Genomic DNA, 8733 nt, shown 5'->3' with positions numbered 1-8733 from the left:
TCCTCAGACACAGAAAACCTACATATTTACTCGGAGACTGGAATGCACAACACCACACATTCGGCTACAACTACACAAACGCCGTGTGACGATGGTTCGCATCTCGCATCCTCGACAGCACACTACAACACATCGGCCCACACTTCTCAACACGCATAATCAACTGGTCAGCAACCACACCAGACATCATCCTCACAAACAAACATGCGCACCTAAACATTCACCCAACACAAGGTGACATCACAGCGAGCGACCACCTCCCCATCGTTGCCACAATATCAACAAAGGCAAAATGCAATAATATACCATTATATATTTCTTCTATTGTGTGTGTGGGTGGGTGTGTGGTTGTGTAAATGAAAGACGGAAGAATGCAGTGGCACATTTTAATATCGAAATACAAATATACATATCTGACCGTGACTAGAACTCGGGACCTCAATATGAGAATCCCGGCTCCTAATGACCAAACTATCTATTAAGAGGTTTGTCCAACCAGGTGCCCTACTGACTCCATGAAAATTACCAATATACTCTTAACTAGAGTATTTGTGAAGGTAGCATTTCTGTTGCTACACCAATATGTGAAAGATATGGTTTCTAGATAGATTTACTACTCATCTTACAGACTAAAGGCCTTATCTGCGGCGTCCTTATCTGCAATAATTGCCAAAAACTCGCAATAATTTGCTGTCGTATTTCAAGTTCTATTGCCAAAGAGCACCACCCGCCCACGCGTACCAACCTATCCAATAGGGGCGCCAACACGCATGCGCGATCCATCGCTGAATGGCGAAAATGTCAAATATTTCCTGATTTTTATTTTATGTCGTCTCATTCAACCGTTTAAAGAGTATCTTAATGATGGTTTACAACTAAATTTATGTAACAATGAAGTAAGATTATAATGTATAGTATACTGCATATTTCGAGACTCCAGTTCATGCGTGAAAATGTAAAACAAATACCGCCATATGTAGCTTTGATAAATGGGTGATAAATAATTGTTTGAATCCTTTGGCTTGGATTACATTTACTTTTTAACTCGTATTAAACTGAATTTACTAAGTGTTTGACATGAAAAACATTTAAACAGCAACAAAAAATCTATTGGGTGTATTTTTATGTTCATTCTCAGGGCAGACTGGTAATTAAAGCCTATTAAAGTATATAGTCACAATCAGAGTAATACGTTCGAATTTGTTTAGATTTGATGGGCAGCAAGTGGTCTCTTCAGAGAAAACTGAAGTAAATCAAGTCGGTAACTCATATAAAACAATAAAATATCCGAGTTTAATTTATAAACAGTGATAACCTATAACGTTTGCAAATAATAATCATTTTTGTGTGGTGCGATTTCCATTTTAAACACGACTTCTGTAATACACGCACGATATGCGTGTATTGCAATGAAAATATCATGAAAATATCATGAAAAAAGTATAGCATACCTAGGTGAATAAGCCTAGAATAAATTTTACTTCGATTGATGTGTCATGAAATGCATTCTATGTTTGCACAAATAAGATCTATTTACTGACTGCTAATCTGCACAACTAGTTTTTTTTAATAAATATTTTTTTCATGTTTAAAGTAGCATGATGTTAACATATTCAGATTCACATTCCAACATGAATTACTTAAAACAAACAAGATATGTATTTGTCGTGTCTTATGAACTCAAAAGTGTTTTTTTTTTATCAGAAGAAGAAGCAAATAACTGTAAAAAAATGTTTTTCAAAGGCGCGCCACAGAGGCACAGGTCGCTCTGAGAGCCTGACGGCTGGTTTTGTTCGAGCGGTACGACACTTTCGCTGTCATACGCCCGACAGTGCCCATGAGGGTGAAATGATTTCAAGACTTTGACGCTGCAGATAAGGCCTTAAAATTGGCGATTATATATAAACAAGTTATTACGTCAATATCAATACATTATGTCATGACATATAATACTATATACAAGTACAAATGAGGCACAATGTATGCACAGTAGATAGCACTGCAACCTACAGGCGATACTAGAGATAAATGAAATGTAGAGTTTGGCCTAGCATCGATTGGTCCTTTATTGGACCACAGTCCATCTCACAGCGGTCCCTACTTCAACTTCTAGACACCCGCCGGTGTGCACTGTCATTTTCCCGCAGTGTGGCTAGAGTGTCGACTGTGAGTCAGGAAGAAGACAATGGCCGTAAGAATTCGCTTAGTCACCCCCTCCTCCGTACTCTTCCCTAAAGAAAACCCCTTGCGCAGCCTGACAGGAGGGGTAACTGATTTATCTTTTTTCTTTCCTGTTTTATTTTATGATGAGATTTGGTATTTGATTTATATCTGCGAGTTCGTATATTAGGTTGTTTCTTTAATTATTCTATTATAATCTTTTAAAAGACCAAGCAGGTTTTTACTGTTCTCAATTTTTTTTTTTTATCATTATCGGGAACTGATCGTTTTTACTTGTATATCCCCGGCCCTTCTCAATTCTTATGTTCCAGTATTTTACAGTTTTTTTTTTTTTTTTTGTTCTAAATGTTGAGGTGGTGGAAGATGTCATCTTCTATGCGTGAAAGGGCGAGAGAGGCAGATCGGGTCACGAGAGAGAAGAGAGGCTTGAAGGAAGCAGCTGTGGAATCCTTTTTTTCTTTTTCTTTTTTTAGGCGGGGGGGGGGGGGGGCTGGCATGGGCATTGCCGACTGAGCTTAAAATAAGTAGTCGTGGTATTTTCCTTCGAACAGTCTATGGCAGTTCAGTTCAGAGAGATTTGCCCGGGCTATATGCACGAGGCGGCCCGGCCTCTGTCAGCTATAAGTGCTGACTCATCTGATCATCATAACTGAATGCTTACCGTGGCGGTCGGAGTGCCTGTGGACGCTCCAGTTGCCAGGGGGCAGTTCAATTCAGTTCAGAGAGATTCGCGAAGACGTCGCTTCGCCCGGGCTATATGGAGGAGGCGGCCCGGCCTCTGCCAGCTATAAGTCCTGATTGATCTGATTATCATAACTGAATGTTTACCGTGGCGGTCGGATTGCCTGTAGGCGCTCCAGTTGCCAGGGGGCAAGCGACAGGCATAGTCGCCTAACCAGCCCGGCGGCTGTCGTCCCTAGGCCCTGCCTGAGGAAACGAATGTGCTCGCACTCCATCAGGTAGTACTCTAATTGGCGTCGGGTGCGCCACAATGTTCACAGCGCCGCTCATCATGCCCAATAGTGGGTACGATTTGCCATGCACAAGTCAGTCTGTGAAGGCTGACTTCAGCACACCTTGATATTCTGGGGGAGAGTATCAGCGACTCATAGCCTGTGGCGTCTGAGTACCAGCTGGCCGAGGGGGAGGTTCTCGCTTCCTCTCTATGTCGCTGCAGGGCACCGACCTGCCCTGCGGCCATCCTTTTACGCCTTAGCAGTTCCCGGCTAGGATGCACCACAAGATCATTCAAGGGTTTCTTCCTGCCTTCCTCTGCCAACCTGTCGGCTAAGTCGTTCCCCTCGATACCAACATGGGGCTGGATTCATCAATTGACTTACCATGATAAATTCACTGGTAATAACAGTTATCATGGTAAACAGACCGTGGTGGTATTCACGAACAATTAATCTTTGGAGTTACCATGATAATACTTACCAGTGGTTGGAGCGCGCGTAAGACTGCTAGTAACTGGAGCGACAACCATCTCATCACCACTTATCTCCTCCATAAATCAAGATTTAAGGTGAGGTTTTGATTTATTTTTATATTGGCCATGTTTGTAGCGATAACAAGCCTATATCAATATGTGAACATAATAAAAAAAAACACGAAAATTTCTCTTGAAATAAGCGGGAGTAATGTTCGCACAAACTGGTGAAATTTCAGCAGCCACTAACTAGTAGAATAATGAAAATACCACGTGAAATCGATTAATTTTAATATATTTTTCTTTCATGACATAGTTGCTAGAAATTAATATTAATAATACTAATAATAAACTAGTGATACATACGTCAAACAATTACTGTAGGCATAGCGCTTGTCGGTGCTCTGGTAAAGATCAACAAACTCTAACTGCCATTGGTAAAATAGTATAAACTGGTTCAACTTTTGATGATAGACATTAAGGACTTTGAACAGCACATATGATGGGTATTAGAAAAGTAGTTAATATTTAATTCAAAGGTTAGGATTTTTTTTTTTTTAAATGTCATCCATACAAAATAGAAATTAGAAAATTAATAATTTCTTTGAAGCATATAACCTTAATTACTGACTTCATTATTCTAATAAAAAAAATAAAAGAATAAATAAATAAAGTGAGAATGCGAGTCGTTCACTATGACACGTGTATTAGATAATAATGATGATGGTAATAATAACAATTATAATTATAATAGTATATTTGTAGATATTATATTCATGACTTACGATCATAGATATAATGACAATGATAATGACACTAGAAAATTGGAAGGGGAAGAAAGCAAATGCTATAGTTTTTGAGTATTGTTGCATGGACAATGACAGAGCATTTTTGTATCAAGAAGGGTTAGTGATATTTGGTTTTGAAATAACTTTAATTTAACATATTTGCAGTAGAAAGAAATTAAAGGCTGAATGCGAGGTTGTCAAATACAAGAAATATATATGGTACTGGTCTGCTGCAATTAAGGTTTACTGACCCATACTTTACATGAATAAGTATCTTATTTCAACGATTTTTTAAGTGATAATATATATGACACAGATTTCGGACTATTTTTATAAACCCTTAAAGTCGCAGAACCTTTATTTCTTACCCATCATTAATTTGAGTAAATATTGCCTAAAACTGAAGTCCAAAATCTTTCATGTTTATTTTGTTTGCAAATTGAATCAGGAGGCATCTCTCTATAAAATGGGAAATTATTTCTTGTACAAGATGAGGCTGGTGACCAGTAAGAAAATGCAGAAATCTCTACATTTTGTTGATAATTTTGGTTCTTCTATATTGATATTTACAAAATTAATAGATATGAGATTTCCATTAGGCAAGAATAAGTGAATACAAGTTTCAATATCCTTAGTTAAAAGATGTATATAATTTCATATAAATGACTTAAATTTTGCAACAACTGTGAAAGAAAATGCCTTGTGAATGATTGATATTTGGATTCTATATACTGTTCACCTTGTATAATAAGACTACCTAACTCTTGTCATGTAATTCACAGGATGGAATTGTTATGGGCATTGGAACATGATAGGCTTAGGAGAGAAAGAGTGTTCAAAGACAGACTCAACCCTCTTGCAGTTAGTGATGCCCATCTCCTAAGGTATAGGAAGATAATAAACTTTAAGAAACATATGATTCATTTAGATTTCTAATATTTTGTAGATACTACAGATATCCTAGGAATGAAATTCAATGGCTGTGTGAGAGGATTGGACCAGAAATTTCTAGGCACACAAACAGGTCACACTCAAACCTGTGGCCACATGTGTTAGTTGCCCTGCGTTTTTATGCAAGTGGCAGAATGTGATAGGGGACTCTGTAGGACTGAGCCAATCCAGTGTGTCTAGAATAATAAATGCAGTCACCAGTGCAATTTTCAACCTGGCTCAGATGGATATAAAGACACATCGCACAAGGGATGAAATTCAGAAAATAAAGCAAGACTTCTTTGTAATCAAGGGCTTTCCCAGTGTACTAGGGGCCATTGACTGTACACATATCCCTATCAAACTTCTGAGGCAAGAGCATATTTACCTGAACAGGAAGAGGGTTCATTCTCTATGTTCAGGTAGTGTCCGATGCCCACGTGAAAATTATGAGTTTTTCTGCAAAATTTCCAGGAAGTGTTCATGATTCTTACATCTGGAATGATAGTAATTTGCGTCGACACTTCCTTGAACAACAGTTTGGCCACCCATACCTGCTCGGTAAGTATGCATATATTGTATCACTGATATATATTTTACCTCTCTCATATTTTCTGTAAAGTATATAACAGTATTTAAAGTATGCATATCATATTTGCTTACATGACTGACCAAAGTACTTTATTGTTTTGTAGGAGACTCAGGATATCCTCTGGCAACTTGCCTTATGACACCTTTGGCAGAGCCAATAACACCAGCAGAGAGACGCTATAATATCAGCCATGCTTGCACAAGAGCAGTTACGGAACAATGCTTAGGGGTGCTCAAAAGTAGGTTCCGCTGCTTGCACAAGTCAGGAGGTGCACTCCAATATACACCAAAAAAGTGTGCAAAGATAGTTGTTTCCTGCCAATTCCTCCATAATCTATGTCAAAAGGAGAATTCCTTTTGATGATTTACTTGAGGTTGATGATCCACCAGAGGAAGCTATGATGAATTTCATGGTTGAAAAAATGCTCAGCAGGAGAGGTTGGCATTCATACACGGCTCCTTTTGTTTGATTTACTTTTTTATTGATTTATGTCTAATATTAATGGAAATATTACATTTATATAGTGTAAAAAGGATCTTTCATTATATATGGAAATTTATCATTGGTAGTATTGCACTTTTAGCTTTATCGTACTCTTCACTTCCAAAAAGGGGTTATATAAAGATTAGATACCATTCACCTTATATTTACAAAAACATATATACATTACAAATAATATAGTTCACAAATCACGTCCCTTCGAGCGTGTCAAACCGCCCAGGTGTCACGGGGCTTGTTAAAGCTTGGCGCTCCTCCGAATATTATAACTTCAGGGGACATGAGAGGCACACTGTAGTGGCGCCTGGCGTCAACGTTATAAGAATAACCAAATACAAAAATAAGACTGAAAAGAATAGAAATACAATATAAATATAGTGTATTTACAATATTACCACGCTATATATACCAGCGTAATAAGACCGCTATAGCTGTACTCACGAGGTGAGGGTCACCGTGCTCACTCGAACAGGTGGTATGGCTAAGTGACTGATTGTATAGTGGAACAATACCAGGTGAGGCATACCTACGCGCATGCGCATTACAAAATAAGGGAGTTAAGATATAAATTAATTAACATGTATATCGATGTATATCGATATTTAATAAGGGTAATTATTTCCTCGTAGATATTCAAATATTGTTTTACATTCTTCACATCATCATAGCACACTTGTGATGTTTGAAGTTAGTAAAGCTGTTATATTAATCCCTTTACATATAGCATATTCATGTATAGGACTTATTTTCCAGCTATAGTTTGTAGTGAAATGGCTATTCTTATATTGACCTTACATATTTATATTTGAGTTTTGTTTTCGTTTCTGTTTTTTTTTCTATTTCATACCAAAGATTTGTCTATTTGTATATTTTGCTTACATATTTTTCTAGTGTGAATAAATTCATTTAAAAGAAAATGCATTGTACCATTTGTCCATGTACAGATTCCTTGTATGATATCTTTGACTTTTTATTATCAAAGCAACATTTTTCTACAAAAGCTTTGGCATATTACCAGCTGGTATATCATACTTATTAGTTTCACAGATTTGTTATAACCTAAATGAATGACATTTTTTTTTTTTACATTTATTGACAATTAATGAACCTATAAATAGGGGAATAGGTAGGGAGAGAAAAAATAAATAAGGAATGACGAAAGAGATACAATGAGAAGGAAAGAAAGAGAGTAAATGAAAATGAAAGTAACAAAAAGAGAAGGGAGAGAGAAGTAATGAAAGAAAAAGAAGGAAGAGAGGCAATAGAGAGAAGGGAGATGGGTAGGGGTGAAGAGAAAGAAAAAGAGATACAGTAGAAAAATATCAAATGAAATACACAAGAAGCATGAGATAAAACGAGAAGGAAAGAAACAAAAAGAGAAAAAGAAAGAGAAAGTAACAAAAAGAAGAGAGAGAAGGAAAGAATAAAAGAAACAAGGGATTAGGAAGAGAAAAGAGAGAGGAGGATTAGGGGTAGGGGTGAAAAGAAAAAATATATATATATAATAGAAAAATACAAAATATAATACTATGGTTTTGATAATTTTATTATGGCATTTGTCAAGCCAAATAAAGATTCATATATAGATAGTAGGGCTTCTGTTTGGCCCTCTGATGTACTGCGGAGAACAGCTGTCTGGTCTTCCAATGCATTGCGAATTCCTCGCACCTCATCGAAGATACCTTCTTGTATCTCCAGCATGCGAGATCCTACTGCCTGGTATGTAGTGCTGGTGTAGTGATTCATCGAGAGATTCCCCTTGCCCCAAAGCAAATCCCCGATTAAATCTGTGGTAACGTGAATCCTGTCCTGTGTAGGGGTAGGCTGCCACCAGCTGATAAGGGACGTGTAAAGTGTATGTTATTTATGTGTATGAGTGTATGTCAGTTTGTATGTGGAAAGAAATCGAGTTCCTACACAGGACATTGCCAAACAGGCGTGGCTAGAGTCAGGCAAGCATTTTTTCCATACTTTTACATGTTAGGGTCTTAAGAGACAAAAGAAAGACTCCGATCATAGTAATTATTATTTATTTAATAATGCAAAATAAAGGTCACTCCTTCCATACCCAAAAGTCGTTCCTTGGCCTGGCCATGAATGAACCATGGCCCGCAATCCATTAAAAATAATAAAATAAAATAAAAAAAAACAAGTGCCAAGAGGGCACTAGTTGGGAGCAGCGCGGTTGCCGAGCTAAGGATTCGTATGCAAGAGGTCATCTGCCGCCATCTGCTGACGATCCAGCTTGCTTGTTGGATTTATTGGCTATCAACCAGCGGCACAAGCCAAGGTTATTAAGCCAATGATTCCATTTT

General features: G+C 37.6%; 1 long non-coding RNA gene across 1 annotated transcript; it reads right to left on the bottom strand.

Moving 5' to 3' along the window:
• Positions 1-2671: 2671 nt before the first annotated feature.
• On the bottom strand, positions 2672-6960 carry LOC147471313 (uncharacterized). Its single transcript, XR_015191242.1, has 2 exons — positions 6860-6960; positions 2672-6764 (listed from the first exon to the last, which is right to left on the bottom strand). It is a non-coding gene; the product is annotated as an uncharacterized LOC147471313 (long non-coding RNA).
• Between the last annotated feature and the right edge of the window lie 1773 nt (positions 6961-8733).

The sequence above is a fragment of the Penaeus japonicus genome, unplaced genomic scaffold (genome assembly GCF_977035675.1).
Source record: "Penaeus japonicus unplaced genomic scaffold, GWHDUDI00000001_assembly GWHDUDI00000009, whole genome shotgun sequence".
In the NCBI taxonomy this organism is placed as follows: domain Eukaryota; kingdom Metazoa; phylum Arthropoda; class Malacostraca; order Decapoda; family Penaeidae; genus Penaeus; species Penaeus japonicus.
This window is presented reverse-complemented; position numbering and strand designations above follow the sequence as displayed.